A 19,224-nucleotide genomic window follows, 5' to 3' on the forward strand; every position below is an offset into this window, starting at 1 on the left:
ATCCTATTATCTGTCAGTACCAGTTAAATCAGGTTTGATCCTGATTTATGGCTTTTAAAAATAGATACCATGGATTTGGATAACAAATATTTGATGATAGATAAAAAAAGGGCTCTCTCCGGACTTTCACCTTGTGTTGCTAACAATACATCATTATCTCAACATAAACTGTATATATAATTTATCCATAAGCCATCCATGATCAGGTGCTAAGATTCCTGACAGAGGAATGATAATAAAAGAAATATAAAGAAAAGGCATCAGAGTCAAAGACCCACTGTATGTTTTTTTCTACAATCTGCAAGGGTGGCCTTTATGCCAGCTCACTCCACAAAAACACTCCTGAGAGAAAAGATCAAGGAAATATATTTTGCAGTACATAATTTGAACAAATCGGTAAAATATTGGGAGAACAGCGCGGACAGATAAAAGGGCAAATTTGACTGATTGTATACACAATATTTGGAGGTAGAATGTTGGTGAATATCACCACGAAAACAATGAAGTGTAGATTTGGGAGCATATGGTATTTGCAGACTTCATCTGATTATTGAAAGAGGGAAAAGAGAAATATACCGGTATATTCTATTTAAGAATCTCACGATGAAACAATCTGGATGTTGCAGCAGGAAAATAGACCTGACTTGAATTTAATTGTAAGAGAACTACAGAAATAATGATCATACTGTGCAAAGATTGTCATCAGAAAGTTCAGTATTTTAAGACTTTTTGTGTTAAATAATGGGCCGAAATCACATCTAAGCTTATTCACAAAGCAGATGTGTTGTAGTTTTACTGCACAAAATATCGAATCTATCATTTGTTAAAGATTCCTTCTATATGTATTACTTGAGTTATTTCAGATATCACTATTCTTATCAAAAAAAAATGTTTCAGATGAAAAGTGCTTTTGTTGCTTTACGCTGGAAATTAGATACACGTTGCTTATGTGAGCCAACTCTCCACTGGAGTTATACAGTGAATAGTTATAGCCATGGTATTTCCATGGAACAAAAGCATATTTTCAGTCACTGAATAATAAATTGCAAGCCAGGGTTAAGCTAAGTTCATGAGCCAGATTTAGGTGAAGCTCTTTCCTTGTCCTCTTATCTATTCCAATAAATGTGTGGGATTAATCATAACTTATCTTGCCCATATAATGGAGAAAGATTTTGAATGCATATCAATCTAATATGGGATTTTTTTTCATTTAAAAAATGTCCAGTGAATTGTAATCTATATCTGAGCTGTGCATATTTTATTTTATTCAGGATGATTTAAACAAAAGTCATCATTGGCATGGCATGACACATGTTGTCCCTTGATCTCTTTTTGATTTATGTTTTCCCTTAAATATTCGTCTTTCATTGTTTAATAGGTCTGGGACACAAAAAGTGTTTCGAAAGAGATCCTTTTTTATGAGTGAGGAGAGATTAGCCGTTTCATGGATTCATTTTCACAAAAACAAAAGCACACACCATCCTTATTCTGTATGTGAATAAACAGTTATTCAATTCTACATATTTCCTTCATGAAATCTTAAAACAAAAACTTGATAAAACAAATCTTTTTATATGTACAACAGGGGGCTGCACAGTAGCGCAGTTGATAGCACTGTTGCCTTGTAGCAACAAGGTCTTGGGTTTGATTCTTGGCCTGGGGTCTTTCATATCTGTCTTTGCATTACAGCGTAATCAGTAATGTCTTCTTTTGCATAATTCGGAAGGATACATTGTCAGGATGTCATATGCTTACGTTGTACCCTCACCGTTGTCTTAAGTGGATTTGTAAATGTATGAGTGGCCAGCACTACACTTTGCGAGTAGGTGACAAATCCAAAAGCACTCTCAGACATCCATGGCCAGCAAGTCACCTGAACTAATGGAAATATTGCTCTGAGGCAAATAACAAGAGCTGATTTTGTCCTTCAGCCCACTCACATTCACATACAGTAACGATCCTCTGAGCAGCACGTCTGTAGGTTGTTTGCTCCCGAACACATGATTCATTCGCTACCATATCAGCCCCCACACGCTCCACCCTTGTACCCAGCTGCACAGAAGCATAATGGCCTTTTATCGATTCTCCTGTCTTTCATCGTCTTTCTTTCTTTTTTTTCTTGCCCTGTGCTCTGCAGTGCAATGAAAGGTGGTAAAAAAAAAAGATGCTGCATGAGGAGAGGGGGACATGCTTGTTTTTTAACCTGGCCATCCAGGGTTCCAATACATGTGTGTGTCAAAGTTAATTTGTTTCCATGTGCATACAGATAAGTGGGTGGGTGTATCTGGAAGATGTGTTTGTATTAGTAAATAATGAAGCCATTTGAAGATGTGAAGGTTTATCAGTGGTTGTGTTCAAATTGAATTCATGAATAAGATATGCTTCTCACATATCTGCAACACCATAAGACGATTGAGAAGTCACAGCGAATAGGTAGAGGACTTCTACCTATTCACACATACCTGTTTTGTCCTGTCATGTTGCACAAACCTAAAATTAATAAAACATGTAGACAAAAAGAGTGCTTAATGTCATCATTGGGATGAAGTTTGTTTATGTTGGAGGTATGGTACCTACGACATCAGTAGCTAGAGCTCATTAAGACCTTTTTTGACTTTCTTCAGTCCTAATGGCTCATTAGGTAAAAGCAGACACTTTTCTTCAAACGTTGAGGCACACAACACAGAGTCCATTGAGGATGATTATTTACAGTGCTGTGAAAAAGTTTTGCCCCTTTGCAATTTCTTCTGTTTTTACTGTTTGTTCAACTCACTTGTTTCAGATCATTGGAAAAATCAGACATGGTAGCTAAGGTGAAGGCAATGTTTTTTTTTTTTTTTTATTTGGGGGTTTTTTCTAATGTTGGCTTTATTTATTAAACCTCTCATGCATGACATATTGACCTTTCATTGCAAAGATATTGCAAAAAGATGACCTCACTGGGTCCAAAATTACCCATTTATGCATCAGAGGGTTAAAGGATAAATTTGTCCAACCAACTTTGTGAAATTAAACGAGTAATTGCCTCGCAAGCCTATAACTGGTTGTGTCACTCTTGTAAGGTACAACTTCAAAAATGCTTTTGCAACACCTATTGAAAACTTTTTAACCTGATCGTCTTTAGTGAATTGTTTTAATTAGCTTCTTCTCTTATCCGTTTCTTTGTTGTTTATGTCCTTTTACTTTATGTCCTTGTTTTTTGTAACACACAGATTGTAGTCATAATAATCTGACATAACTGTCAGAGCTCCAAACAATTGCACAAAACATAAAAGCATTTTTTTCCTCATTAACACAAAAAGAGACTACACTGAGGAGAAAACCACTGACTCAGTAGTTGGCAGCCAGCAAACTGGCATCATAATATGACAAATTTATTGTTGTAAATAAAACATCTGTTTATATGCAATTCAAAAGACTGTATTTTTTTTCTTTTTTTTTCAAATGTGCACCATTTCTGGCCCCACATTCAAGCCGTAGGAGTCAAATCAGTTTAAAACAACTATAACTACGCTGAACTTTAAGGGCTAGAACATTGGATAAATCTTTTACTGCCTTTTCGTTGCAATAAATTTGTTTTGTAAAACCTACATAAACAATGTCATGATGAAAATTGAAATACACAAAGAAACAGTTTTTTTCTGTCTAGATTTAACAGACAAATCACTCACAAATTGTGTTAGCCGCGCTTGTTGGAACAGATGGTGTTTTCCTGTTAAAACACATCCACACATTGGGTTTAAAATGTCCGTGAAAAACGACAAGTTGCACATTTGAATATTAAATACATTTTAAATACAGTTTTAAAATGCAGGGCTTATATGTGAAATACACACCAACATTTTTTAAACTTCCTACAGATGGAATAAACAAATAATTTGTGAGCACAAATTTTGTATTTTTGAGAGTTCCTATCTGGGATTTTATTTGTTTTCATTCTGTTCTTCACAGTTTTACAATTATTCTGTTTGTTTTTTTTTTCAGTAACACAAAACAATAAGCTGCCAGGAACAACCAGTTGTCATTTTTTCCTCACAAAAGAAAAAAAAAAAAAGATTTTTGTTGTTTCTTTTGGAAAACTTTTTATTTTCGGTTGAGCCTTAAATCACATTTATTTTACCAGTTTGAGGATAACAAAAAGCAAATCTGAATGAACAAAGCAAACTCTGAAGACAAGTGCGCCTCTGCCTTTTTAAACAGCTAGGCTTTTATAGCCTTTCTTTGAGCTAATGATGTGCAGGATCCACTGTTATACCAAATCTTCTGACAGACAAAACACTGGGAGCACAAGGATTACCAGCCGTTGTCTTAATTGATCTTATTATCTTTTTCCCGCTCTTCTGTAAGGCCTTTCACTCTCGAGTGTATCTTGTGATATCTTTTAAATGACTGCAATTTACTTGAACATGTCATTGTCGTTCTATTTTATGTGTTTTTTCTCTGTATACTTGAAATGTTGCTGCAGGAGAACTGCAAAGAAAAAGATTCAGTTTGATTCTTCTTCACTTAAGCCATCTATGAAAGGAAATCATTTTCCTTTAATGTTTGGTTGTATGTTCTAAAATACAATATATCATGCAGAGCGGTAACATATGTTTAGGTACCATTTTGAGATGTTTTTAAAAAATGAACACTGAAAACATTTATTATTAAATGTTTCTATGCATCAGAAGATCAGGGCTTCTTGTATCTGCACGATAGTAGTCATCAAAAGTGGTTTGATGGAACCTGTTGCAGAAGCGCAAGTTCGTTTTGAGAAAGTAAACCAGATACCTCCTGTCTTTTCCTATAATAAGTCTGTTTCCTGCTTCCTTCATTTGCTTGGATATCTCTTATGAATTCCTTCAAATCTTGGAGTAAGTGCTTCATAATTATTAAAATCTGAAAGTGGTGAATCATTTTCAACAAAATGTGCCAAAAGATATGCTAGATATTTTTTTTCATTTTTAGTCTGCATGTATTTATGTTTTTCAAGAGGCCCAGCATTTACAGAACCAATTTTTAAATCAGTAAATACAACAGCTTACTGAGCAGTTTTTCTGTTTGGCTGTAGCTGTGAGACAAGTACTGTCAGCAAGCTGTCCACAACATGTCATTGCCATTATTCACACTTTTTCTCAATCGATTGGTGGAAAGAAAAATAATCTTTACTTGGTGCCAAAGACCTTTAAGCAAGGAGCAAAAACACCATTTTTGCTTTATGCCATCTATGTGAAAGTAAATATTACCACTGACAGCTACCTGCCATTTTCTGGGCTACTTGAGCATGTTTCAAAGGGGCACTTCATGTGAAGGGTCTCAGATGGTGACTATTTACTATAATTGCAGAAGATGGGACCTTCAAATACGTGGCATTTAAAGGTTGTCTTTAAGTTTAAGGGCACAGTTGCAGCTGTTTTTTCCCAGTGTTTCATGTCTGTGACTTTATGTACTGAAACAAAACTTCTCTTTCAGGCATTCTACCAAATGTTTTTGCTGCAGCTTGAGAACAAAAAGGTTCCAGTTTTCAAATGTTAAAAATTATATTTACAGGAATGGAAAGTAATATTTGTAACACATTTTGAAACGGCTGAACCAAAGACTCCGGAGGTCCATTTCCTTATTAATTATATTTAGCTATTGGTCTGCTCAAGATTCCTTCATATTCCTTCAAAAACAAAAACGTGCTTCATGGTTTTGATTACAAAATGATATTTTTATTACAACAGAAAAGCTGAAATTACTTTGGATAAAATCAAATAACATCTGCCAAAATGACGAATTTATTAGGGTCTATCTAAAAGGGGAATATGTTTTTTGGGTTTTTTTGTTTTGTTTTGTGATTTCTGATGATGTACAATGCTTACATAACTGGGTACACTTGAAGAAAAAAAGTACAGTTAACCTGGCTGACATGTAAGGATATAAAAAGGGTAAAATTGTTAACTTTCTTCTTTAGCAGATTTGTGGTTGTCACTTTCTTTCTTCTGTAGCCTCAATTGCTCTCCACACTGCTGATTTATTTAGCTTTAGTCAGCTCATGGAACCTTGTCTAATGTGAACCACTGTTTCCCCTCGTGTTTCTCTGCAGGACACTGAGATCCTGAACACGGCTGTCCTCAATGGGCACAGTTGCTGTTCCGTTAAGGTGGTCACTGTAGGGACAGATGGTGCTGTGTCAGATGTTACGGAGTCAGTGGAGTGCAAATCAACAGACGAACAGGTTATCAAGGTTAGTGTGTTGTGAAGCATCTGGTTTCACCTTGCCTGTAGGCGTTTCGGTTGTAGCCAAGGCATTTTTTCAAAAGCGATCATAAGGACTTACAAGTTTCACAATCGGACTGAAATATTACAGTATTTTAACTTGTACATAAAATTGCCACAGCTGTTTTGGGTTTTTTTTGTTGTTTGATTGTGTTTTTTTATTGGTGATTGGCAAGCTAATCTTTCAGAGAACAACTAGATAGGAATTGCAAAAACACATTTGTACTAAATGTTGGACATTTTATTCAGCTTCTGGTAAGTAAATAAGAGGAATTTGTAGCAACTTCTTAGCAATGACGGGAATGGAAACACAATTTAAATGTATTCTATGTTCTCTAAAATATTTTTATCTCTGTTTAGAAGGCATTTATTCTTGAATACTCTGTCTTAGCAACCAGGAAACAGCTTTTGACTGCAACACTGTAGTTTCCCTCTAGTCCATTCTTTAAGATATATGACAGAAAATTTCCAAACAGTTTTCCCGACAACAATTCATAAATTTCTGGTAAATTTCTGGTATCTACCATTCACATGCACTGAAATGACATGCCAATGCAAAATCTGTAATGTTCAGTCTATTCTTAGATTTAAATAGAATGGCCATTAAATTTCAGAAAGTCATCTGTGAACATAATTTAAAATATAGTCATATACAATTTAGCGTTTTATAAAATGAATATGGCCTACTGCAACTTTAATCTTGCAGTTTTTAATAGCAAAAAATCTGTGATTGGTCAAGTTATTTTGTTTCTCTTCATCTTCAGTCTGATAATGTCAACTTCATTGTAATTTGTAGAAGCAGTGAAACTTTTCTCCAAACTAGGCACAGCAGTAGCTTTGATATATATAAAACTATCTGAATGTGTTGTGAAAACTTGTACTCTGTCACATTTTGTGTGCTTGCATTCCCAAAAGCACTTGCATGTTTTATAAAGTCTTTCTACAGAACATAGTCTACTCACTGGTGGTAATGTAGCAACCATTGTTCTACCCAGGCAGAAAAACAATGGTTGCTTTAAAAAAAAAGTAACATAATTTTGCTGACTAATTTAAAGATCATTTACAATTTCAGAAAACTAATTTAAAGAATATCCCAATTCTACTGGTTTAACTTCAATTGTCAATATATTCTGTTTCTCAAAAACGTTTGGTTATTTCACAAATCATGACGGTTTGTTTTGGTTTTATTTATTTAACTGTAAACCATGGTTGATTGTTCCCTGTAGAAATTCATCAAGCTCATCTTGTGATACAAAGTGTTCTATGCTAACTGGTCTTGTTAGTAGATCATGCCCCTTCTCAGTTTAAAAAAGTCACTTGACTCACTGTCAAAAAGCTGCATAGATGTTATACCCACCAGTATGCTGACTATTACTTGCAAAGATCAAACACAAAATGAATGAAACTCAGTTCAAGTCAAGAACAAACTTTGAAAGACCTTCAAGAAAACCTACAAAACTTTAGCCCAGAAGCACTGTGAAAGATTACAGGATAGTCTGGCTTCTTGGAGGCAAAATACATATGTATATATAGCAATAAATATGTAGTATAGATGATCAAAGAGAGAGAAGCGACAGGGTACATCTCTCAGAGGGTTTCATTATCCACCGAAATGATACCACACATTGTGATGTTGACCTTGTGGGCCAGGGACCGGGTGCTCCAACAGCTCACATTTGCTTTTGGGAGCAGTAAGCAGCACCCTGCGTTTTAAAACTAATATCAAAGGAATCTCAAAATAACACAGTTTTTGATCTTATTGTGTCCCGGCAATCACTGTTTTATTTAAAGTTTGAGAGTAAACTCTCTTTTTAAACTAGAGTGGATCCTCTTTAGCTCACTTGTAGGGGTGTCTGCACTCAAGCTAATGCTGTTTATTAATAGATATCTGACACTCAGGAATCTGGGAATAAATTATCAATGACGTTCAGTACCTTCAAAAAGTGTTGCACAGACTTCTGAAGTTATAAGATAGAAACATTTGCTCTAGAACTTTATCTGAGACAGTTTTATGTGTTTAATTTTTTTCTATTTTTGCAGAAGACAATTATGCAATTTAATAGTCTTAGATTAAGAATATTTAATGTTTTTTGTAAAGGGTGATATGTATTTTTCAGGCCATTTTAGGGCCATTTTATACCACAATTGAGAAACTATATTACATTCAATTATTATGAAAAGCCTGTATATATCAATATCAACTTTAGAAAATTTTTATTTTGTATCATAAATCAGAGCAAAGCTACTGGTGTGTTTTTGATGAGGAAATAAAATTAGAATGTGTTGTAAAGCTCTAAAAAGTGGATTTTGCATAAAGTCTGTTTTGCTTATTTTTTCAGAGCATATCCTTTAAAGATGCCAACCGATGTAAATATAAAAGTTCAAGTCAGAATTTATTATAAATTTTATAAAAATTATAAAACGGACGCAAATGTATTACTGTTTTTCCCCTCCAGATAATATGCTTATTTCTGTTACTCTTTAATATTCACAAATAAAAGATTTTTTCTTTTAATTTTTGAGTTAGCATGCTCAAAGGATGCTAATAAAATAATTTTTTTAACATTGAAAAAAAAATCCTCCCCAGTTGTGCCTGTTTTCTGCAGAAAAATAATCTACTCAACAACAGAAGGTTGGTTTTCAAGAAACACCTTTTTTTTCTTTATGATATTGCCCAAAGATAGCATGTATAAAAATAGGACTGTACCTCGAGCAAAACACTGAGAAACTCCATAATTCATTTTAGTGACAGTCATGCCCTAAACAATTAAGAGCTTTCCTTGATATTTTTATCCTTCATTTGGATATAGTAAGTGAGAGTCATAATATTTTGGAGCACTTCACTCACAATACAGTCTCAATTACAAATGAGAAAATTGTAAATTTTGATAAATTTTAAAGTTTTTCTATAAACTTATCTGTACATAAACCTTCCTTCTGCGGATAGGTTAACAATTGTTTTTGATCACTTTTTTAAGGATTTTTGACAAAACAAAGACTAGAAAATGGTTTGTAACAACATGAATCTTAAGGGTCAAGGAAAGTAGCAAAGGTTAGTAACTGATAAAAGAGAAAATATGATCTGATCAAAACCAAAAGTGTGTCTTGATAGTCGACTTGACGTAGATTTCAACATACAAGTTGAATGTTTAAAAACCACAAGATGTGACATGTACTTTGTGAAATTATTTGTTGTAAACAGATGATTTCGTACTTTTCTAGTGTTAGATCATCAAGCATTGTACATATATCGGCTATAGAAAAGACAAATAATCTCTAGGCTAATTAAGCCTACATTTCACTGGTGAAATACTTTAGTAAACATGCCAGCCAAACAGGATGTTTGACATTGGCTTTTAATCAAAAGTGATAAAATAATTGTTTTGTGTCTTTTAACTAGAAATAGTAAGATGATATTGTCTGACACAAGATAAATTTAAGTAATAAAATATTTTATTCTAAGTTTAATAAGAACTTCAGTCTGGAGCTTTGTTATTTGAGCCTACTTAACTAAACTTTATACCAAGAAACATCTTTTCCAGAGGTAACTCTTCATTTTGTATTAATTGTAAAATAGGGTGAAATGTAATTTATTCTCACTGGGTTCTCAGATATTTTTAATATAGATTTGCCCTCAACACCTGGCCCTGTGCTGTATGTCATGCTGATCAAAACCTTAATTAGTTTAGCCAGTTTTCTTTAAGTCATTGATTCATTCATCCATTCTTGCCATTATAATAATTGGTAAGGGACAAGACTGGCTACACACTTAATATTGTCCACAGTGAACTGACACAGATTTGCGTGCATGCATGTGTGTGACACCACTGATAAGAGGTAGAGAGAAATTGAGTTCCACTTTTTAATGCAGAATATGACACAATCTTCGTTCAATCTTTAAAGCTGTCACCTAAAATGCCTTCAATAGGGAAAATATTCCAATGTATCTGGAGTGCAATAACAAAGCTGAGAAAAATTGGAGACTTCCTGTTAAAAAGGGATAATACGAGCAAGAGGCAGATGAAGAAGATTCACTTCTTTATCTGCCTCTTGATCATGAGATATCAGTCTCCTAAGAAGGGAGACTCTGAAGGACTAATTGAAAACTTCTAATATCTATTATAATCCATCTTTTTTTTCAAATCAAAGTGATTTCATCCATCGACATAAATGGGTAATAACTACAAGACGTAAATTCAGTGTCATTATTTATGTGTACAAATTCAAAATCATTATGGTGATGATTTATGAAATTAAACAGATTAAGGGTTCTGTAACAAAGGTGAAAGGGAAACACTCTTTCCCTCTTGAATTATAACCATTATTATCCACATTATTGTTTTACTGATCACACATATGATGTAATTTTATTGAAGCACATAACACTTTTCCACCATGACAATGACCTCTGCCTTTAAACTGTAAAGTCCCAAAAAGAGCAAAATACACTCAAAGCATACTTCTCTTGAAGAAGCTTTAAGAAGGAGTTTAACAGGTGCTTGGAAATTTAACAATATGCAGCATAGTATTACTGTGCAGGGAATTCCTCAGAATGCAACCTTACATTAAGGCTTTGTCAACTATTTTTACTTCAGCTTGGATAAGACCATCTTGGATAACAAAATTCTATTTAATAAATGAACCAGTACAGTGGCTCTTGCATAAGTCTGGTTAGGTCTTGTTAGAAACATCTAAATACGCAGTTTTATTTTTGTCCTTTATTCGTCTTTGCCTTAAAAAACATAATGTCTAAAGTTTTAAATATCCCCACAGCTTTCATATTACTTTTAATCTCTATTTAGGTTTGAAACATGCATGAGATTTGGACAGTGCTCACTTTACTGATAATAAAAGTCGATGAGTGGGAAAGAATAAGGAAGAAGTAATGAAAGTGAGGAGGAGGAGAAGCTGACAGACACAAAGCTGTCAGTTTTGTTCCTCAGAGAGATGGGATGATCTTGCACCATTTGAGAGTTAAAGCTGCCAAGTCAGATGCAAAGACGAATGACAGTTTTCTTTTGACTGGTTTGTTAGAAAGAGGCGATTGTCACTAATAAGGATTTGTGCTGAAATTAACAGTTGTGCCAATCAATCCTTTATAGATTAAAAGATTACAATGAGAGAGAAATTCTATCAAAACATTTAAAGTACCCTGTATTGCAAATGTAGAATGTTCTTGTAAAGGTTATGTGAATGTTATATTGACAATACTTACAATGTCCTGAATATACCATTCTTCATGTTGGAACTTCATCTGAGTAACTTTGATAGTTCATTGGATTTGTGCTTCATCCAGCTGGTCATTATTTAGTTCTGAGCATTTTGTTCTCTACTTGGATAAAACAGGTTGGTGTCTTTGCAGGGATCCATCTGTCCAGTTGGATCAAATTCCTGCTACTTGCCCATGTAATAATGTTTTTCACATACACATGTATGTCACAGCTACACATGATGCACCCATGTCCATGCAAAAAGTACTTACTCAATGCATATACAATGAATCACACCCACTGTTGGAAAAACCCAAGTAAGCCAAATAAATATTACTATGAACTAATATGTGAAATAGTTAGTGGAATAATAGTGAAATAATAACTCAAATTAGTAAATGAGCATTGAACATGCTTACTGCAATCTAATTAAGATATATATTAGCAAACACTTTTTTGGACTTTAAGATGTATCCTATTTTGAGAAAGACATCTGATTCATTTCTCAGTTGTGACTTTGACCAGAAAACCTCAAAAAGTTCAGATCCTCACAAGTTTTGCAAACCCCAATTGTCTGAAAACGAACGCATAGCTATGAGAGAAACCTCTTTGATACCAAAGAATGAGTTTTATGAATGCACCGAATTTTCAAAAGAAAGATAATGCACGAACCTCTTGTTCAAAATAGATTTTATTTTTGTTAAAAATAAACACAATCTGAAGCAAATTTGTGTTTGTGTTGTTTTTCTCTGTCTTCAGGTATCTGAGCGCTGTGATTATGTGTTTGTCAATGGAAAAGAGACAAGAGGAAAGAAAAGGGTGACACTCAACTTCACCTACAGTTTTTTGAGTGCACAGCTGGAGATGAGTGTATGGATCCCCCGCCTACCGTTGATCATAGATGTATCTGACCCCGAACTCAGTCAGATAAAGGGCTGGAGAGTTCCTGTTAGTGCTGGCAGCAGGAGGTAGGTAGGACATGGTTTTCTGTTGCATTATCGCTGATCCCTCCTCTTTTAAAATGGAAACACCACAGGGCAGAGGAAGATAAGATAAAGCTTGGAAATAATGTCCTCACACAAACTTTACCTGGCCTTTTTTCACATTTAGCTATTATTCAAATGTATAACAGATTATGGGATGATATCTACTATATAGCCAGGCATTAAAATATAATACAACAGTAAAATGGTTTCAAACCAAGTGTTGTTTGTGTTCAGAAGCAATATTGAAGAAGTTCTGTGCTTGCATTAGGGAATGTTTCATGACTTGGTTAACTCAACAAAACAAGTCAGCAATTTACTGGTCTTGCAAACCTTTGAGGCATAATATGCAGCTGCAAAAGCAGTTCAGATGTACAATGAGTTCCAACAAATTCACTAGAGTGGTGTCCCAAAAAGTACTTATTAATAAGAAGGAATACTGATATGGATTATTAAGGAGCTTTGGCAATACCAGAAAGTGATGAAAGCACAGCAGCCTGAATAGAAATATAGATTCTACTGAACAGTTATGCTGAAGAAATTAAATTAACAAATATATTATTATGTGGCAGTGGCAGCAGCCACTTACTTCCAGGTATACAGTAAATAGAAATCAAATTTATTTAAAAAAGAAAATATTTTTTAATGTGAGGTCATAAATTTGGCTGTTGTAGTAGTGTATTTTCATACAACTGTTAAGTATTATTTGCATGAAACCTGCAGTTTGAGAAATCTTACTTAGTCTGTATGTATATATATTTGAAAATATATATATATATATATATATATATATATATATATATATATATATATATATATATAGCATGTATAAAAAGGTTTATACAATAAATTGTCATTGTAAAAACATCAGTAATATCAAGTACCATTTGAAAAGTTATTCACAAATATTTAAGGAAGACATCCAAGCAAATAAGATTAGCATACAATGTTCTCAGAGATTGCACAATACCCAAGAGCGACATTACAGTCCTTGCATAACTCTTGTAAAATGTTAAAGTTCATCGCAGGACAAAGACTATTTAAAAGGAATGCCAGAAGAATGACTCTCTTCCACTAGAAGAACAGGACTCAAATAACTCAGGTTTAAACATTTGTGTTCATGGAATAATGACTCTAAATACAATAAATGTTAACAGTGTCCAAAAATGAAACAAGTGTTTCAATGGAACTGTCAAAGTTCAGACCTCAATCTGACTGACTCTTTATTAGAGCTGTGCATGAATGAATTTCTGCAAACCAAATCAAAGCCATGTTTTTAAGAGCAGTGGGCTAGAGGGGTGTATCCAACAAAATACAATCACCTCAAGCTTTTGCTGAAAGAGTATTTTCTGGACACTAGTGTATCCTGGGATCTATTTTATTTCTTGTGTTTCATAAATAATGGCAATGTGTGTTGGTACATAAAAGTTAAATTTACTTCCTTTAAGATGTTTGTAAGGACCAGATAGTGTTTTTGGGTTGTTGTTTTTTTCCATTATATATTTTGTCTTTACATGTAAACCTTTAGCATGAATGACATTTTTCCAATGACTGTTTATGCCGAGTTAAGCAGTTTTGTAATGCAGCATTTTCTTGCTCATCAGCCAGTAAGCAACAATGCTGATGTTCATTTTCAGAAGAGAGCTCATATAAGCCAATATTTCAGTCTGGTTGTTGTTGTTTATATTGATTGAATTTTGAGCAAGCTAAGCATATATTAAAACCATCTGCAAAGATATTAAATATCACCAAATCTAGAGCACAGCATTGAAGTGAAAATATGATTCATACTAACAAATTGAAACATTTACAGATATAATTTAGGTCCTTTTTTGAAATTCATACAATCTGATGGGTCTCACAGTTACATATAGGAATGCTTTGTAAAGAATGTATAGTTTTTGCAATTGAAAGAATGTTAATAAGACAAGTAAATGAGAGAGTAACAATAAAATTACCAACATTGCCTGTCCAATCCAGCTAAGAAAAGCTCACCCACTTACACCTAAGTTAAAAAGGCCCCTCATTAAAGTCTAATACCTTGGCTGATGTGTCACTCAGTGTTAAAAACAGGCCCTGACCCCCATGTTTCTGCTGTCAGCCACTAATGTCACCTCTATGTGGACTGCTGTCCCCTCAACTCAAGTGAAGGAAAGGGGGAGGGGGATACGGTAAAGACAGGTTAGGAAGTAAGCCAAGCCACTGGGCCACAACATGTTAACCTGTCAGCACGTTTTCTGCCTGACAAGCCATGCCTCATTAAACCTAATAGAAACTGTCACGGTCATTCCCCCTGGCCACCTGACCAGCATGGAAGCAAGTAAAGCTTGGCGCATAGAGAATAAAAGGTGCAGGATAGAAGTGAACAAGGAAAAGTGAAGAAATTAAGCAGTTTTGGGTAAAATTTTGAGAGTCACGTCAAAAAATTGAGAAATAACACTGTGGAAAACAACAAAAATATTAGATCACAGATAAAGTTGTTTGAAAGAAAGTCAGAATACGGGGCATCAATATTCCCGTGAAAATAATCAGACCCCTCACAGATTTAATCAGTTTTTGCATATTTCTAACAGATACAAGTCTCAGTGCAGCAAAGAAATGTTGAGAAATGGCAAAAATAACCTGATGTAATACAAAATGTTATTTTTAAACAACGTGACCCGATGTGAAAAGTTATTGTCCCTTCTTTTCTGAATGTTGAAATGTTGTTCTTCGGCAAATCTAGGAGGACAAAACTATGTGTTTCACCAATCCTTAAAATAAACAAGAAGGTTTTTGTTTTACATGTGAAGTGTCTTTACATCGGGGCATGATGTGTTGCCTTTAGAGTAATTTTAACTTCCTTCATTTTTATCAGGCAATTGATATTTAAAATTATTTATTTGACATTCAGCAGTAATTGAGTAGGGTTAATAACAGTTAGATCAGAAATAATCACAGTTAATCATTTAAGAAGTGGAGTGATTAATTGTTCATATAGAGATATGTTTGTTTGGATAGTTTGTTACCCTTAATGAATGAAATTGGCATTTGAAAACTTCTCTTTGTCTGAAATTAAAATTAGTTAATTATTCTAAAATGCATAAGACTGATGACAAAGGAAAAATGGCTGATTTTTTTAATGGCTCAAATAATGTTTATAACATTAGCAGTGAAAAACATACTCCATATACAACTCAACCACCAAATAGAGATTGCAGGCAAAATGTGTGCACTCTAGTCATTTTAAGCATTTTTATTCCCTAAACTAGTTTCTTTCCTGCCTGGAATGATTATGTTTTAACGTGAAAAGGGATCATTTAACTTAAATCAAAAATAAGGTGTACCTTAAATCTGTTCCAAAATTCAGCTGTAAGTTTTGAAAATGCTTTCAGTAGAGGAATTTTAATTTGCTACAACATATGCTTTCTGAGATGGCTGTATCTGCAAAGCATTTGCCGAGGGCCAAATAAATGGCAGACATAATGAGAAATATCAGTTGCCCTTTTAAAGAAAATGAAAAAGCATGCTAGGAAGCAGTTTTCCTCTGCAAGTTGATTTTAATAGATTTTTTTTAAAACTCTGCCAGAGTAGCTTTTGAAAAGCCAGGCAAGCATGCAGAAAACATGATTTGCAAGCATCCAGTCGATCAGCTTTTAAAAAGACATCTTTAGCTATGCAAATCCTCTGCTATTATGCTTTATAACTCAGAATCAATTTGAAATATATTAATGGTGTCTAACATTCATCTGCTTAACAAATTAACTAATAGATTAAATCCATTTCTCTTATTTTGCCACCTAGATATGAGAGAGTCACCGATGACAACGATGGTGCCTATGGACAAGAGAGAGGACAGAGAATGCTTGTGTAGCCCAGTACCAGAGCACCTCTCTGCATGTCCTCACACAGTTTGTTACAGATGCAGGGGAATTTAAAGGAGCCATGGAAGAGGGCAGACTGGGTCAGCAAAACTTCCTGCTGGGTACAGACTGGCATGTGGATGTCACGCAGCTTGTCAAGGAGTCTCTAAGGGTGCAGGACCCGATGATTGCCAAGCTCCTGGAGAGTCAAGTGCTAATTGGACTGAGTTCTGGAACCACCAAACTGCAGGTAGTGTAATAGTTTCATGTTGAGGTTATTATTGGGGATGATCCAGCTTGTAATATAATACATGAGCTTTGCTAAACAAGAACAAGATGAGATTTTTTTGCCAATACTTAAGGGAAAAGGAATAAGAATACTGTGTTTTTACAAGCATAGTAAGATGTTTGCAATAATTGTCAGTAAACTTCATGTCTGCCTCTCTGGAGAACCTGCAGAGCAGACCAATGATCAGGGACGACTGGGGCAAAGATTTGTTTGATGCAAAGCAGAGCTTCTGATTTGGCAATCTGAGATAAAGAGATTAGATGAAACATTTCAACATTTTAAGTCACGATCACAGTTGTAATGAATAAATGCGCTGTGTAAATCTTCTCTCCACTCTGAATTTTCCTGTACTCCAAACTCTGTTGTCAAGACAGGCATAATGCATAAAGTTTCCATTTCAGATTTATTTTATAGTAGGAAACCAAGTCTTTAGGAGTCTGAGCTCCTCCAATATTAGCATAACCAACTTAGCATAACCAAATAGCACAAGCAACTTATCATAATCAAATCGTTAACTGCTTAGTATTGCAGAAAAATTTGTGATCTGACCTTTCGAATTGCTCTTAATTTTTGAAGTGTGCTTTTATAGCTTCTTCATCTTTGATTTTTTTGTTTGTTTGTTTTTTTTGCAAAACTTCCTTAGTTAATTTTAGTCAGTTTGCTGTTTTTATTCCTTAAAATAAATTGTGATAAATATACCTTAAAATCACTTTGCTGAGCACCGAGGAATACCTTGATATGTATATCCAGGTTCCTTTCAGTTTTGCCATTAATATTTCTGATTGTGATCCTGTTTTTTCTAGTTAGATTACATAAAAAGCATCAGTTCTTAGTAAAACCATTGCAAATATCTTTTGGAACTTAGTGATTTATTTTGGTTGTATATTGGTGACTGTCCTCCCAAGATTAGTTTGACATAAACAACTCTGTATTATTATTATTTATTATTATTATTATTATCAGCATATCATGAATGACTTTTTTTTATTTTTTTTTATTTACAAAGATCTGCCAGACTCCCATCATTTTGGTCTTCAGTATGTAGGCTTGTGTCTATTCACCATAATCACTTTTAACTTTTCTGTGTTCAGTATATATTTGCATGAATAAAAGCAAGTTGCAATGCAGTTAGACACTTTCTACTCTGAGAAATTCATGTACTACACAGTTTAAATTATTAGTGACAACAAATATGTATAAAATTTCTATATTTACTCACTCTGACTATGTGCTATATTTTGGCATCAAGAAATTTATAATTTTCTTGCTTTGACCAAGGAGTTTTAAAGCATGACCTTAACATTTTTAATTCACAACACCAACCTGAAACTTTTCATTCTTAAAAAAGCAGTTGCTGGTGTAAAAAAATAAATATAGCTGTCTCATAGTTGTCCTCAATCTGAATTATTTTGTCCTTTAGCTGTCATTGCCACTATCAAGAACTTTAAATTTGACCTTATGAACTCTTTTTATGTTGGAACTCTATATCTTAAAATAAATACACTAACTTCAGTGCTGAGTTTTCCAACCTCGCTCTTTAAAAACACTGCTATATGCCTGTGCACACTCACATACATGCACAATAACAGAAACAACAGTTTCCATCACTTTATTACAACCACTTTCCAAAACTATCAGTGACACTCGTTTTATGAAAAACAGTCACCTTGAGGTCTAGACAGGAATGAGATGTTAGATGTGATGTTCATGTCAGGCTTTTACGGGCTTTTGTTCTTTACTGCTGTGTTGAAGGCTGTCTCCAACATGAACATTGTCCCGAATAGCAGAGATTGTTAAAGATCACATTTATTCTGCCTGAACGCAATAACAAGTCTTCTGATTATCAGAAACGTTTTATATGAGGACTCATGAAAAATCTTACATGGCTCTGATTGAAGTTGAAGGTGAGTAAGTTTGTAACCTTAGCTGACTTATATGTTGGAGTTGGAAGTATAGTGTCTAAAATTCATGACTATTTATTCATCAGAACTTGTAAAGTAACCCTTAAGGGAATATAATGGAGTGTTTGCATGTTCTACATATGGTAGTTTTTAATTTGAAAGAACATACATTTATTCAGAAGTGAATTTTGGCATAAAACCACAACTAGCAATCTTTGTATACTTGAATTTTGCTTAGAATAGTTGCTTATTTATGTACTTATATGTTAATTTAAGAAGGTTCCTTTGATTGTCTGCTGATTCCATTTAATTTACTTCTTTTTGTCACTGATTAGTTGTAGTCTGAATGTCCCTGGTCTATCAAATCCTAAAAGAACAGTACCAGGAACAACAACTTTAACACAAGAGTATGTAAGCAGGTGGAAAGGGAAAAACATTTTACCTTTTTAAAATGTGAAAGTGCATCTTCTTTCAATTCTAAAATACTACATATTTATATGATTTAAAAAGGTTATAAGATGCAATGTAGTCTGCACCAGAATTTAACATCATTTTAATTTATCCTCAGATGTTCAGGAACAAGACAAATTTGACACTGGTCAGTTAAATCAAAATGGCAAAGCTGTTATGAAGAAAGAAGTATGTTTTTCTTTTCTTACAATTTTATAGGCCAAGTAGCACTAGGTACTGCTAATCAAATGGGCTTGATTAAATAGTCCATAAATGAAAGCGCTTCCATTGAGACAGCAGTTTGGG

General features: G+C 34.1%; 1 pseudogene; it reads left to right on the top strand.

Annotated features, from left to right (window-relative positions):
- The window catches only part of LOC129366740 (transmembrane protein 132C-like), a 155,477-nt pseudogene that overhangs the window by 129,952 nt on the left and 6,301 nt on the right, over positions 1–19,224 (top strand).

Source organism: Poeciliopsis prolifica, unplaced genomic scaffold (assembly GCF_027474105.1).
Source record: "Poeciliopsis prolifica strain line A6 unplaced genomic scaffold, Auburn_PproV2 SCAFFOLD015, whole genome shotgun sequence".
NCBI classification, from domain to species: Eukaryota; Metazoa; Chordata; class Actinopteri; order Cyprinodontiformes; family Poeciliidae; genus Poeciliopsis; species Poeciliopsis prolifica.